This window comes from Hyperolius riggenbachi, chromosome 7, assembly GCF_040937935.1.
Source record: "Hyperolius riggenbachi isolate aHypRig1 chromosome 7, aHypRig1.pri, whole genome shotgun sequence".
NCBI lineage: Eukaryota > Metazoa > Chordata > Amphibia > Anura > Hyperoliidae > Hyperolius > Hyperolius riggenbachi.
The window spans coordinates 100,730,451-100,746,289 of record NC_090652.1 but is presented as its reverse complement, the minus strand read 5'-3'; positions in this window follow the sequence as shown (position 1 = coordinate 100,746,289).

Here is a 15,839-nt window from a genome sequence, read left to right as displayed (position 1 = left end):
ACTATTGAACATCACCCTATCAAGCAGCTCCCTAAAGAAACAATCAAAACCCGTCCCCTGAGTAAATTAACACCGGAGAGGATAACTGCCAACCTGGATTTTACAAATCTGCTCCACAGTCAAATGGACCCAAACACTCTAGTAACCCAGTACAACACCACGATATATGAAACACTTGACAGTATTGCCCCATGGCGCACCAAATCAGCAACCAAAAAGCAGAAAGCTAATTGGTTTGACAAAACCATCATGGATCTAAAAAAGAAAGGGCGCAGACTAGAAAGACAGTGGCGTAAATCAGGGTCTGAGGAGCACAAATCTAGCCTAGTTCAACATCTCAGACAATACCAACAAGCAATAACCAAGAAAAAATCAGACTTTATCTCGCACAAAATATCTACAGCCAACAACAGAGCTGCTCAACTCTTCCACACAGTGGAATCACTCTGCAATCCTTCCTGCCTAAAAGCCCCAACCACATACTCCAGGGAAAGGTGTGAAGAATTCTCTGCCTTCTTCACAAACAAGGTGTCTACCATCCGTGCCAGCATTACACCAACTACATCAATTGACCACTGGACGTTGCATATGCCTACTACCGTACCACCATGGCAAGTCTTTGACACTCTGAGTGTAGAAGATTTTGGAATTCTCATTCAAAGTCTCCGCCCCACTACCTGCGTCCTGGATCCTGGCCCAACTGGATCCTTAATGCAGTGCCCAGAGCTGATCAGGCCAGCACTTCACAAAATCACTCAGTGCTCCTTGCAAAGTGGTCTTTTCCCAGAAGAACTAAAGAAAGCAATCATAAAACCCCTCCTGAAGAAACCATCACTAGATCCTGATTCTGTAACCAACTACAGACCTGTGGCGAACTTACCATTCCTATCAAAAGTTATCGAGAAAGCAGTCGCCAACCAGCTAGAAGCCAGGCTTACAGATAACAACATCTTTGATACTTTTCAGTCAGGATTCAGGAAAAGGCACAGCACTGAAACAGCATTAGTCCAAGTAATGAATGATCTACTTACTGCAAGGGACAAGGGTGATTGCTCAGTTCTGATTCTTCTTGACTTGTCAGCAGCATTTGATACTGTGGATCATGAAATTCTTATCCAGCGACTGAAGAATTACTGTGGCCTAAGGGGTACTGTTCTTAGATGGTTTCAGACCTTCCTATCTGGCAGGACACAGCAAGTATGTCTGGGCACACACTACTCTAATCCAGTGCCACTTGCCTATGGAGTTCCACAGGGTTCTGTACTATCACCATTACTCTTTGCAGCCTACATGCTCCCACTGGGCAAAATAATCCAGAACTATGGCCTAGGATACCATTGTTATGCAGATGACACACAACTGTATCTGTCCTTCAAGCCTGGCACCCAAGACCCATCAGCATCCATAAATGCGTGTCTAGTGGATTTACAAAATTGGATGAACACCAGCTGGCTGAGGCTGAACTCTGACAAAACAGAGGTGTTGGTGGTAGGTGGTCCACACATGATGGATAAAGTTCAAAACGCTCACCACCTCAAACTAGCAATTGGGGGAGATACTGTACAGTATAAAGACTCTGTGCGAAACCTTGGGGTGATCCTGGATGGAAATCTAAAACTCAGACAGCAGGTATCAGCTGTCGTCAAGTCTTCCTTCTTCCATATAAGAAATATAGCGAAAATCAAACACCTTATCCCAGCTGAAGACCTACCTGCCCTGGTTCATGCATTTGTATCCTCCCGCCTAGACTACTGCAACGCCCTGTTCATCGGATCTACAGATAAGGCTCTGCGCCCCTTACAGCTAGTACAGAATGCTGCAGCCAGACTCCTAGCCAATGCCCCCCGCAGCTCACACATCACCCCAGTACTGCAAACTCTTCACTGGTTGCCAGTAAAATGGAGAATCAATTTTAAGATCTGCCTGCTGACATTCAAGGCTCTACACCACATGGGACCCAAATACATAGCGGATCTATTGGAACTTTATGCCCCTTCACGCACCCTCCGCTCTGCCAACAAGATGAAGCTGGTTATTCCCAGGATACACTTAACATTTGGTGCTCGGGCCTTTTCCTACGCAGCCCCTACTCTATGGAACTCACTTCCACAATCAGTACGAGAGGCTACTTCTCTGGACAGCTTTAAAAAAAGGCTAAAAACTCACCTCTTTTCCCGAGCCTTTGAGACTGCATAATGCAGGGTCGCAGCGCTTTGAGTCCCCAGGGAGAAAAGCGCTATATAAATATTATTGTTATCGTTGTTATTGTTATTATGGGGCGAATTGAACTTCCGGGAAAGTTCTCCTTCTCCGGCGAAGGCGAACCACACGATGTTCGCCTGGAACCGTTCGCCGGCGAACCGTTCGGCCCATCTCTATTAGGCCCCCCCCCCCCCCGGGGGGTGGATTAGGGGTAAGCATCTGTAGAGTGAGGGTTCTGTGTGAGGGTAATGTTAGGTCATAGTAAAATATTTTAAAGATTACAGATATAGAGTATCTATAATTTTTGTAGTATTCTAGTATCAGCTATGTATATCGGTAATTATACCCATAATGTAGTAGTTGCTATATCCTGATCCCTATTATTATCATCAAATTCCATGCCGGGTGCCCTTTTCTACTTGTGGCTTATTTATATGAATGATCTACTACAGTGTATCAAGCACATTAGGCCCATGACGTAGTATTTTTCCACCACTTTGCTTAAATTTCCCCCATTCCGTTATTTCATTTGAAGGCTCTAAACTATAGCTGCATTATCGTGCATTGCACTTCTGTCACACAATTGGTGGATTGCAGAAATACAGGAAAAAACAGATGTGCAAATGCTCCCAAATATATTTAACAAATACATTTCTTTAATCTGGAGAGGAGCATTGGTCAACATACTGACGCTGATGAAAAAGCATCTAACCATCCAGTTAACAAGCAAGTAATTCATTACATATTGGGGTAATACTTTAACCTACATCCACTGATTGCAGACCTCCTATCACCCTATGGATCTAGATAGTGACTCAGTCAGATGGTTTCCTGGATGACTTATGTTCTTAATTGGAATAGAATCCATCAGCAGAGCCAGTCCCATTGATTCATTTACAAGGCCTTGGTCCTTCGTTCTTTTAATCTCTTGAAATGATAAGGGATAACTGTTAAGTAGCTAATTTGTATGTGTAGTTTCTGCCTCACCAGCTGTGTGTAGAGCATGAATTAAATCAAACAATCAATAGGAGTGATGGGGAATTGCTTTCTGTAGCTGACATGACAGGCAGCAGGCACACGGACCTGCGTCAGGCACAGTGCTGCTCGGATACCCCTTTTCAAAATCCGGATCCGATTCGGATCCGGATACCCCGCTATCCGATCCGGGTCGGATATCCGAATTCAAAATTTTCCGATCCGAATCCGATTCGGATATCCGACCCTAGTATCCGATCGGATTCGGATATCCGTGTTTAATCCCGGAAGTGGCCTTTAAATTGCTTTAAAAAGGTTTTTTAGGGTATATGAGGCATGTAGCATCATAATTTTGAAAATGGAAACACTGATGATGTGGGGAGTGGACTTAAAATCCCCCCCCCCTAAAAAAATGGCTGTCAATCAACATCAGAGTGGTATCAGGAAGCAGTCGTACTGACGCAGTTGGGGCCTCCCCACAACTCGGACAGCAGACACCTCCAAAAAAAATTACACAGCTATTGTGTTTAGATAGTTGACCATGGCACTGTTGTAGGTACCACGGCACAGTAAAAAATTAGGAGAGGTTCCAGGAAGCGGTCGGTCGTACTGCCGCAGTTGGGGCCCCACAACTCGGACAGCACAGACACCTCCAAAAAAATTACACAGCTATTGTGTTTACATAGTTGACCATGGCACTGTTGTAGGTACCACGGCACAGTAAAAAATTAGGAGAGGTTCCAGGAAGCGGTCGGTCGTACTGCCGCAGTTGGGGCCCCACAACTCGGACAGCACAGACACCTCCAAAAAAATTACACAGCTATTGTGTTTACATAGTTGACCATGGCACTGTTGTAGGTACCACGGCACAGTAAAAAATTAGGAGAGGTTCCAGGAAGCGGTCGGTCGTACTGCCGCAGTTGGGGCCCCACAACTCGGACAGCACAGACACCTCCAAAAAAATTACACAGCTATTGTGTTTACATAGTTGACCATGGCACTGTTGTAGGTACCACGGCACAGTAAAAAATTAGGAGAGGTTCCAGGAAGCGGTCGTACTGACGCAGTTGGGGCCTCCCCACAACTCGCACAGCACAGACACCTCCAAAAAAATTACACAGCTATTGTGTTTACATAGTTGACCATGGCAGGTACCACGGCACAGTTCAAAAAATAAGAACCTGGCTTCATGAAGATGGAGTCAGGAGGTTGTGGTGGTAAAGGGTGGTTAAGCAGCAAGCAGGCATAGTGATAACCACTCAGCCACTTCATTTCCCCCTCTTGCCAACAACAGGGGCCAGGAACTCACCAATTGCCCAAGCCTCGTTCATCTTTAAAAAAGTCAGTCTGTCCACAGACTGGCCTGACAGACAAGAGCGCTTCTCAGTGACCACGCCACCGGCCGCACTGAAGCACCTTTCCGACATAACGCTGGAAGGCGGGCAGGACAGCACTTCCAGGGCGTATTGCGCCAGCTCGCCCCAGATATCCAGGTGCTTCACCCAGTACTCCAAGGGGTCCACAGGGGTGTCGGTGTCAAGCCCGCTATAGGACCCCATATAGTCGGCCACCATCCGGGTCAGGTGCTGGTTCTGGCTTTGAGAGCCGGATGCTGCTGCAGGCACCTCCTCTGTAGGCAGCGGTACTGGTGTGGCATAGAGCGCCTTTGTCAGAGACAGCAGGTTTGTTGGGCGCCTGCTGATGCTGGATGCAGGCACCTGCTGCTGTGCTGGCTGGACTGAGACAGCAGGGGGGGTGGGAGTCCGGGGGAAGGCTTCCTCCAAGCGCCGAACCAGAATCCGCTGCAAGTCCCTGATTCGGCGCACAGGGTCTCCTCCTACAGGCAGGAACTGAGCCAGCTTCCCCTTCAGCCGTGGGTCCAGCATCAGGGTGATCCAGATGTCCTCCCGAGCACTCATCTCCTTCACCCTTGGGTCTTTGCGCAGGCACTGCAGCATGTGCACTGCCATGGGGAAGAGGGCTGCCATCTCTGCTGACCTATCATCTTCTGCACCGCTGACAGTGCTGTCGTCCTCCTCTGATTCCGGAGCCTCATCTTGCTCTCTCCACCCCCGCACTACTGCAGCTGCACTCCGCTGTGCCCCCTCCTCTTCAAGGTCAGGGACCTCCAACTCCTCCAAGTCCTCCTCCAACTCCTCCGAATCCTCCTCCTGCTGCACAGAGGTGGACTGTGAAGTGTGCTGCTGCTGCTCCTGCTGCTGGATCAAGGCTTCCTCTCCCACTTCCAGCAGAGCATCGAGGGCCTTGTCCAGCATGCACACAATGGTCAACCACTCACACAGCGACGCATGGTCCCGGCTGACCATGTTGGTGGCCTCCAGGAAGGGTGCCAGCACAAAGCACACCAGCTGCATTTTTCCCCACTCAGCAGGGCGGATGATGTCTGGGAGGTGGGTGGTGCCGGTCCCCAACAAGTTGGCATCCATGGTGGCTCTGGCCAGGTACAGGTTGACAGCCCGCCTCTGTTCAACCAGACGTTCCAACATCGCCAGGGTGGAATTCCAGCGTGTTGGAACGTCTATAATGAGGCGGTGCTGTGGGAGGTTCAGCTCCATCTGCACGGCTGTAAGGGTCGCTGTGGCACCACCCGAGCGGCGAAAATGACCCACCGTTTTCCTTGCCGCTCCCAAAAGAGTGTCCATCCCCTGGTAGGTGTGCAGGAATTTCTGCACCACTAGGTTCAGGACGTGGGCCAGACAGGGGATGTGGGTGAGGTTTCCCCGCTGGATGGCGGCAACCAAGTTTGCACCATTGTCGGCCACCACCTCTCCGACTCTGAGGCCTCTGGGGGTCAGCCAACTCCTCTCTTGCTCTCGGAGCTTGCCCTTCCACCAAACTGACCCAGTGCGCGGTGAAGGACAAATAGCGGCCTGTCCCGAACCGGCTGCTCCATGAGTCCATTGTCACATGGACGCGCGCACCAAGCGCATGATCCAGCCCACGCTCCACGTTGGCCTTTACAAAGCAGTGCAGTGCTGGGATGGCCTTGCGTGCGAAGTAGTGCCGGCTGGGGATTGGCCAATCCGGCGCTGCGCACTGCAGGAGCGCACGCATCCGGCTCCCCTCCTGCACAAACGAGTACGGGAGGAGCTGGGAGGACATGGCCCGTGTAAGCAAGCCGTTCAGCTGGCGTATGCGACGGCTGCCGGGAGGCTGAGCCCTGACCACAAAAGAGTCACTCAGCAGGGTCTGGTGGTGGGGGCGTTTTAGGCTTGCACGGGAAGCTGAGGAGGGAACAGAGGAGACCACTGAGGAGGACTGGCTGCCTGAACAGGCCTCAGTGTCAGCAGGAGTGGCAAAGCTGGTTATAGTGCTCTGACCTCTGCAAGGGCCAGCGCCAGCTTCCTTCAGCAGCTTGAATTCCTGATGCTCAGGTTTGTGCTTATTGCCCAGATGGTTGATGAAGCTGGAGGTGCCATAACTGGAGGGGTGAGACCCTCTGCTCAGCTTCACATGGCATAATTTGCACGTTACAAATTTGCTATCCAGTGAGGGCAGATGGAAAAACTGCCATATTGGGGATTGGAGTTTTCCCTTACGTGGCTCAGAACGGGATGCTGCTGTGGATTTTCTCCCGGTGGTGGTTGGGGCCTGGGGTTGAGTGGTGCGGCTGGTGGTAGTCGTGCCACTGACAGATGGAGCAGCAGCCTGCGGGTCACGTACTCCATGCCCACTGCTGCTCCTGCCAATCCCTGCAATGCTCAACCTGCGTGCCATACACACTGACTCCTCCTCCTCAGAGTCAGAGCTGACATGCCCCTCCGGTCGCTGGTAGTCCGGGTCCTTCACCTCATCATCAAACTCCCCTTCGTAAAACTGCTGGGATGATGAGCCCGCCTCAAACTCCTCTTCTGCTGACACATCATGGACGGGCTCCCCCCCAACAATTACTGTCAGCATCTCAGACTCTTCTGTAAAGCCAATTTTGCTGAGAATATTTTCTCTAGGGCTAGGGCTGGTGGTGGTGGCCTCACTGTCACTGGCTTGCTCCTCGTCATGCGCCATCTGCTGCATCACAGACGCGGCGTCCTTCTCCTCCAATCTGCGCCGCTGACCCTGCTTGAAAATTGACGCAACACGCTGCTGCGTCTCTGCAGCGTGACTGCCAGTGGGTAGCGGCGGAATGACTGATGCGGCAGAACTGCTGCCAGAGGCCGCAATGTTGCTCACTCTCCTTCTGGCCTTGCCCCTCCCCCGTCTCACACTGCCAGTGCCAGACATAGTACAAGACTCACTGTCACTGATGAGTCGACGTCACAGATGATGTGTGTGGGGTACTTGGTGCACTTTTATTATTGGCGGCGGGCTTGGAAATGATCAGCAGATTGACAGACAGGAGTACAACAACTAAACACACTGACACTGCTCACTCAGCAGCAGCACAGCAGCAATAATCTGTAGTACTAGCACTGTCTGCAACTACACAATATAAAACCACAGTAGCAGTAGTAATAGCAGCCCAGCCAGCAGCAAGGAGCCTGGAGTGTGTGCACACAGACACAGCACACACAAAGACACAGGACCTAGTAGCAGTAGTAATAGCAGCCCAGCCAGCAGCAAGGAGCCTGGAGTGTGTGCACACAGACACAGCACACACAAAGACACAGGACCTAGTAGCAGGCACAGGCAGCTGCTGCAGCTGAAAGACTGACTGACAAGACTGACTGACACTAACAAATTACACAGACTAGCTAAGCTAACTACAACACAGTAAAACAGTAAAACCAGAAGGTGTTTTAGTGTTAAAACGCTGGGTTATCACTGGGATAATGTACTTGCTTCAGCCAAACACACTGGACAAACTATCTCAGTGGCAGTCACAAAGCAAGGACGAGATTCTTAACATGCCCCCCTCCTTATATACAGGAGGGACTGGCCAAGGTTCCCCTCTGTGATTGGGTGCTTGGGCTTAGGCTGGGAGCGCTCTGATTGGCTGAATGACGTCATGGACATCATGTCCATGGTTACAGTACCCGGATTCGGATATCCGATCGGTATCCGCGGATATCCGGGTTATGCGACCAACTATCCGCATAGAGCTATCCGGATTTCCGTCCAGCTATCCGGAATCCGGATCCGATCGGATAGGCCTAAAAAGTTCGGATATCCGAGTCTATTCGGATATCCGGTATCCTGATGAGCAGCACTGGTCAGGCAGCTAGGTATGTCTTCTGAGACTACCCCATCATGAAATTTAAGGATCAGACAGTGCAACACAGACAGCGGCTCAGACACAATTTGAATTTTCAGTGAAATCCATGATTTGTGTCATAATATTTTTTAGACCTCTGAACTCACAAAACCCCTTGTAGAACTCAAGGGGAGTCAATGGAGTTGATTTAATTTTGTTTATAACATTTCTAAAAGCTTAGATCTGAGCTGCCTACGTTTTTGTGTAATTTCATTTTACCGTATATACTCGCATATAAGCCGACCAGCATATAAGCCAACCCCCCAAGTTTTACCCCAGAAAGCAGGAAAAAGTCATTGACTCGCAAATAAGCCCCCCCCCCCCCCGTATAAATAGCCAGATGTGACCCCAATACTAGGCAGCCCCATTTCCCACAGCCATGTGTGCCCAACAATGTTAGGCATACCCCCTTCCCACATTGTGATCAGAGTATTTAGTAGTGACCTGCTATGCAAAGACAAGCAGGTCCAACAAACTTGTCACAAGAATACATTTGTTACAGCAGACTGAGAACAGCAATGGTGCCTCCCTTGCTATTTAAAACAATAAGGATCAGAATTATTCTCTTCAATGTGATTTCCCCCTAAACTGTGCCCATGCACCCCCTCCCACTCTAGTACCTCTGTGGCTATTTAAAAATGATTTACCCTTGCTATGTCCGTGCCCCTCCCTGCTGGAACGGTACATGCATATAATTGTTTTCTCCCCAAGTCTCTGCCCCCTACCCCCGTGATTTGCAGAGCTTTCTGCTCTTACTTGTCCAGTCCTAAACCCCCGTAATGGTGTAGAGGAGTGCCGAATCCCAGCGTCACATGTCCGGAGCCCCGTAATGCTGTCTGCGGGTAGAGGAGAGCTGAGTGTCAGCATCACATGTCCGGGATTCCTTTCTTCACTGTGTCTCAAGACGCCACTAGATGGCGTCATAGATATGAGACACAGTGAGAGTGTCAGAGAAGAAAGGAATCCCCGGACATGTGATGCTGATACACAGCTCTCCACTACCCGCAGACAGCATTACGGGGCTCCGGACATGTGATGCTGGCACTCGGCACCCCTCTACATCATTACGGGGACTCAGGACTGGACAAGTAAGTGCAGAAAGCTCTGAAATTCACAGGAGGGAGATTCGGAGAGGAATTCGTTTGGAGTGGGAGAGGAGGCAGATACCGCAGGGGGGAAAACAGTTTTTACATGTACCGCTCCAGCGGAGGGGGCACATACCGGAGCGAGGGGGGACACTTTAGCATCATGACTCGCATATATGCCGAGACCCCCACTTTTGGGCCACTTTTTGGGGGTCAAAAATTTGGCATATATGCGAGTATATACGGTACTCAAAATTATATTTACTATACTTCCAGGTTCCCCCAATCATGTTACAACTAACCCCGACAGTAATGGCATCAATACATATATATGAATAGGGGCGTAACTAGAGGGAAGCAGCCCCTGCAATCTCAGGGGGGCCTAAAGCTGTGAAGGCCCCAACTACTAACCTTCCCTTCCTCAGATACAGGGGACTATAATTCAGATCAGGTGCTTTTGTGGCTACACTTGTTAAAGTTCAAGATGGCCACACTTGTTTTATGACCTTTGTGAGATTGGCCTCAAGGCTGGGGGGGTCACAAGGGAAGGGGTGTGAACATTGGGGGGCACCTTCAAAGTTTTTCTGGAGGGCCCCATGTATTGTAGTTACGCCACTGTATATGAATCTACAGATACAAGTTTGAGCCATGGGAGTACTTACAAACCAACTACATGTATCTACGGTCCTAGCACTAATCCCAGTGCCACCATCAGAAATATCTGGGCCCCCTACTGGACAAACCTATTGGTCCCCCCTCACTTCTCTCTGCCCACACCCACCCCATACAATCCACAACAGATCTCAGCAAAAAATCTTATTTAAAAAATAGAGGCATAACATTAATTTAACCCACTCAGAGGGTGCACCCCAGATTAGCAAACCTTCCCCATCCTTCCGCTCATACTCTAGTCCCCATCAAATTTCATATTCAACTCCTCACTCTCTTTACTTTAGCTCATACCCCGGGGTACCATTAGTGGTCCCTCCGTCACTGAGCCTCTATTTCCTTAGCCTAAATGATCCGAAACATAGCAGCTACTAGCTGAATGAGCAGATGCTATGATGTTGAAATTTCCTATTCAACAACATCTCCCAAGACAAGCAAACCACCCCCTTCCCCCTGCTCTAGTGCCCAGGAAATTTCATGTGATTGAATACGTAGTGGATAGCGAGTGATGGTGAGTAGAGTACATAGCCAATGGCAAGTAGCGCTACATAGTGGATGGTGAGCAGTGGTGCATAGCAGATTTGCGAGTAGTGATGAGCAGAAATTACGCATTGCAATTCTCAATTACTCATCATAATGATTATGCAAAATTTCGGGGAAAATCATAATTAGTTTCATATGTAATTGTAATCATTCGTAATTTTGCGTATTTTTTCTCATAATTTTTGCGTAATATTGTGCCGAATTTAGCGGTTAATAGCAAAGCCCCCATACATGCTATTGCTACCAAAACTCCAACATATCTTAAGCAGAGTAGTGGATAAAAGCCAAAAAAAGGAATTTTTCAAAAGACCTAGTAGTTTTTAAGAAAATTGATTTGGTTTTTAAACTGTAATTTTTCTGAGTTTAAAAAACACTTTTCTTTGCATTTTTTAAATCGATTTTCTCAAAAACTACAAGGTCATTTTTAAAAATTATTTTTTAACTTGTACCCACTATTCTTCTTAACATATGTAGCAATTTTGGTGACAATAGCATGTATGGGGGCTTTGCTATTTCCCGCCAAATACAGCACAAAGTTACATGGAGATTTCAAGAAAATTCATGCGAAATTATGAATCATTATACAAAATCAATTGCATTAACAATTTGTAATAACGTATAGGCGTAATTGCTAAACTGTAGGCAAAATTTTGCTTAATTGTAGTTAGCTGATTATGATCATCACTAATGGGCAGTATCGGTACATAGAGGACGGCAAGTAGGGGGTACATATCAGATGGTGAGTAGTGGCACATAGAGTACGGCAAGTAGGGGGTACATATCAGATGGGGAGTAGTGGCACATAGAGGATGGCAAGTAGAGGGTACATATCAAATGGTGAGTAGTGGCACATAGATGATGGCAAGTAGAGGTACATAGAGGATGGAAGTAGTGGCACATAGAGGACGGCAAGTAGAGGGTACATATCAGATGGTGAGTACTAGTAGTGGCACATAGATGATGGCGAGTAGAGGTACATAGAGGATGGAAAGTAGAGGGTTCATATCAGATGGTGAGTAGTGGCACATAGATGATGGTGAATAGAGGTACATAGAGGATGGAAGTAGTGGCACATAGAGGACGGCAAGTAGAGGGTACATAAAAGATGGTGAGTAGTGGCACATAGATGATGGCAAGTAGAGGTACATAGAGGATGGAAGTAGTGGCACATACAGTAGAGGACGGAAAGTAGAGGGTACATATCAGATGGTGAGTAGTGGCACATAGATGATGGCGAGTAGAGGTACATAGAGGATGGAAGTAGTGGCACATAGAGGACGGCAAGTAGAGGGTACATATCAGATGGTGAGTAGTGGCACATAGATGATGGCGAGTAGAGGTACATAGAGGATGGAAGTAGTGGCACATAGAGGACGGAAAGTAGAGGGTTCATATCAGATGGTGAGTAGGGGCACATAGATGATGGCGAATAGAGGTACATAGAGGATGGAAGTAGTGGCACATAGAGGACGGCAAGTAGAGGGTACATATCAGATGGTGAGTAGCGGCACATAGATGATGGCGAGTAGAGGTACATAGAGGATGGCAACAGTGACAGCAGATGATGAGTGGAGACAAAGGTTGACAAAAAAGTGACATCTAGTTGTACTGGCAAATGGAAGTGGCAGGACTTAACAGACAAGCTCTACCCCTTTCTGCCCTGTAATATATGTGGATATTCTGGACATTTGGGGAATACGTTTATGCTGTACATGCAGTATACTTTAGTTTAATTTCATCTTCATGAACGTCTACTTACGATTGTATGCCTCTTGAAGAAGTAGCCGAATAACTAAGAAACATGCGTTAGGCTGTATATTGTATATAACTTTTTTAACATGATGATGATGATAATGTAATTACATTGTGGTTAACAAGCCTGGCCTTTTATTTGCTACTACATTAAAAGTTACATTTTATACAGTATGTACCTAGGTGACTCGTACTAGGCCTTCAAACCCTACACTCTTTTCTTTGATCTATTTTGATAAATATTATTCCTGCTAGGGGTGGCCTTTATTACCTTTTCTGACAGTATTATACACTTTATACAAAACACTATACTGTTTAAGTACAGCCAGGGCCTTTGCAGGTCAGAATATTGTCCTGGAAAAAAAAAGTTGCAACAATCAATACAGATCAAATCTAAAACAATTACAGCTTAACACATTAGTAACGTGCCATATTATCGTTATGCTATCAAGGCCTCCATTGTTATCCTAATCAACAGTGCTTATTTAGATGTTGAAATTACCAACCATCTCTTTTTTGTAATGGAACTTAAGCCTCGTACACACGCTGTACTACAGGGAACGACAGGTCCGTCAGACCCTCCTGCTGGGCGGGCGTTCCAGGGACAGTACAGCGTGTGTACAGTCTGTCTGCAGACTGATAAGGCTGTTTCTGAACGATCCATCGTTCCCTGTAGTACAGCGTGTGTACGAGCCTTAAGAGTTGTTATAAGAACTCCGTAAAGCACAATGAGGTTAATTCATTAAACTTCATTGAGATTTTACTGGTACTCATACCAGTTGCATAGCTCTACGTCCTTTTGTACATTACACTAGCAAGGCACACGTTACCTTGGTACAGCAGGTTGCATTATTCTTTCTACACACGCTTGGATATAGGTGTCAACAAGGTTAAATTAAAGAGGAACTTCAGCCTAAACAAACATACTGTCATTATGTTAGTGTTGTATTAGTTACAACTGTCATGTGTCCTGATCACCCCTCCCAGCTGCGTGCTCTGGGCTTCAAATCTCAAATTAAAAATTTAAAAAAACAAATTTGTGCCAAAAACAGCAGAACGAGAACAACAGCATCAGAAAACTCATCATGCTTTGCACAGCATCAGGGGGAAAATGCCCAGGCAATTTTCTTTGATGCAGTTAAAAATGAGGCTTGGATAAGAAAAACAAAGTTCTGATGCTGTGAAACTGTTAAAGAAACACCAAGCCTTTTCAGTGCTGCTAAGTAGATTTTTAGTGTGGAGGTTCACTTTAACTACCCCCTGCCATGGCCTGCAAGTTTTATTTGGAATGCCGGAGCTCTGCGGAGCAGTGTTGCTTACGAATTTTCGCCAAAGAAATTTTTGCATACAAAATGCTATTTTCGATTTTGAGAAAATTTACGTGAAAATAGCTTGTATTTTTGCGTTTTTCATAAAAAAGCGAAAATTCAATATTTTACTGCAAAAATTCACAAACCACTCGAAAATCCAATTTAACATTATTTTTCACAAAAAAATAATACTAAAAGAGTATCGGCATTTTACGCTCATCACTGCTGTGGCTACTACAAATATGCCTCATCTTGACTTGATATGTCAGCCTTGGCATCTGTCTGGTTTGCCTATGCCTAAAATGGTATCAACTATAGGCACACACAGGAAGTTTGTGAGTACTTTACATGTGGGTAATTCCTATGGTTTTTTTTCGTATAACTACAGTAACATTGCTGTGTGCAGGCAGTGCACAGCATTTTTACGGTTACTTACGTCAGTAGACTACTGCAAGTTGTGCAATCAGTGCAACTCGTTATACTTGGGTAACGCGAGCATTACTATGGTGATGTAATGTAACACGTGTTACTGTAGCAATGCTCTTGTTACCTATGTTCATTCATTGTATTACACTGCTTATAGATGAAACCATGCTTACATCTATCCATCCTCTAGTCTATAGCATAGTTTCTACAAAGGCTGGATGCTTTTTAGTTATTTCTGTTAGTTACCACTAGGTAGCAGTATTGTACAACAAAACTAAGCTCCACTTTGCATTCCAATACTGCAGAGAAAAGAAAAGAAAAAAGCAGTTTGCATGGACATTTTTTTCATCTTAAAACAAGGGCTCATGATAAGCAATAGATGGGATTGTGTGGGCTCATAAAGTAATATACGGTATGTTAAAAATTGACCAAAAGATAAAATATTGAAAATTCACCATTATATTCAGTGTTAAAGGAGCTCTCAGGGCCAGGTAGTAACTACAGTACTTCAAATTTTTAGCATCACATAAACGATGTGTCTATTTTACAATGTCACATTGCTTGATATTAGACCCCATCTAATCTAATATCCATCTTCCTACTGGGGCGACAAGCCATGTGTTAGTCACTGCACTACAAAGGGCCTCATTGTCATGGGCAGCACGGTGGTGTAGTGGTTAGCACTTTCGCCTTGTAGTGCTGGGTCCCCAGTTCAAATCTCAGCCAGGGCACTATCTGTACAGATTTATTCCCATGTTTGCATGGGGTTCCTCCAAGCATTCTGGTTTCCTCTCATATCCCAAAAGCATACAGATACATTAATTGGCTTCCCTTAATTTTCCCTAGACTATGATACATACACTACATGGTACATACATAGACATTTGACTATGGTAGGGGTTACATTGTGAGTCCCTCTGAGGGACAGTCAAGTGACAATATACTCTGTACAACGCTGCGGAAGAAGTCAGCACTATATCAATACTTAAAGTGGACCCAAATTAAAAATACAAGATTTCAGAAATAAAATCTATTTTCTAAATTATACTGATAAATAGCAGCCTTTTTTCAGCTGCATGATGACAAATATAAAATATTTTACATTTATTGGAGGAACCCCTCCCTTCCTTTCAAATTGCCGGGACAGAATACGGCAGACTGGTGGAGTAGATGGTGTCCGGCAAAGGAGGAATTGCTAATGGCTGCCACCTGTATAACTCTAGTTATGAAAAATAAGGATGAAAAGCATGCACTGAAATGCTCATAGGCTTGAAGGAGTGTTTATTTATCTTTGTATGTGTAGAGTGGTGCAACTGAATATTTTGAATTAAAAAAATGTTTGGTTTGGGTCCGCTTTAATAATACTTGTCATGCCACTTCTGCCCGTGGTGCGCCACACTCCCACCTATGCTATCCACTACACAATGGCCTTTCCTGATACATGTTTTTCCTTGTTTTTTTAAATAGATATTTTACTTATGTATAATTTTTTTTTAATGGATAAGTACATCTACAGTGATTGGCATCTAATGAGTTTAGCCACAGATTAATACTGGACAACAGTATTTGTGGTCAGCATAAGACACCTTACATTGATTGCCATGTCACATGCGATTTGTTTTATATGAAGGACGAGTTGTTGAGATTTCTCTGCTACTCCAGTCT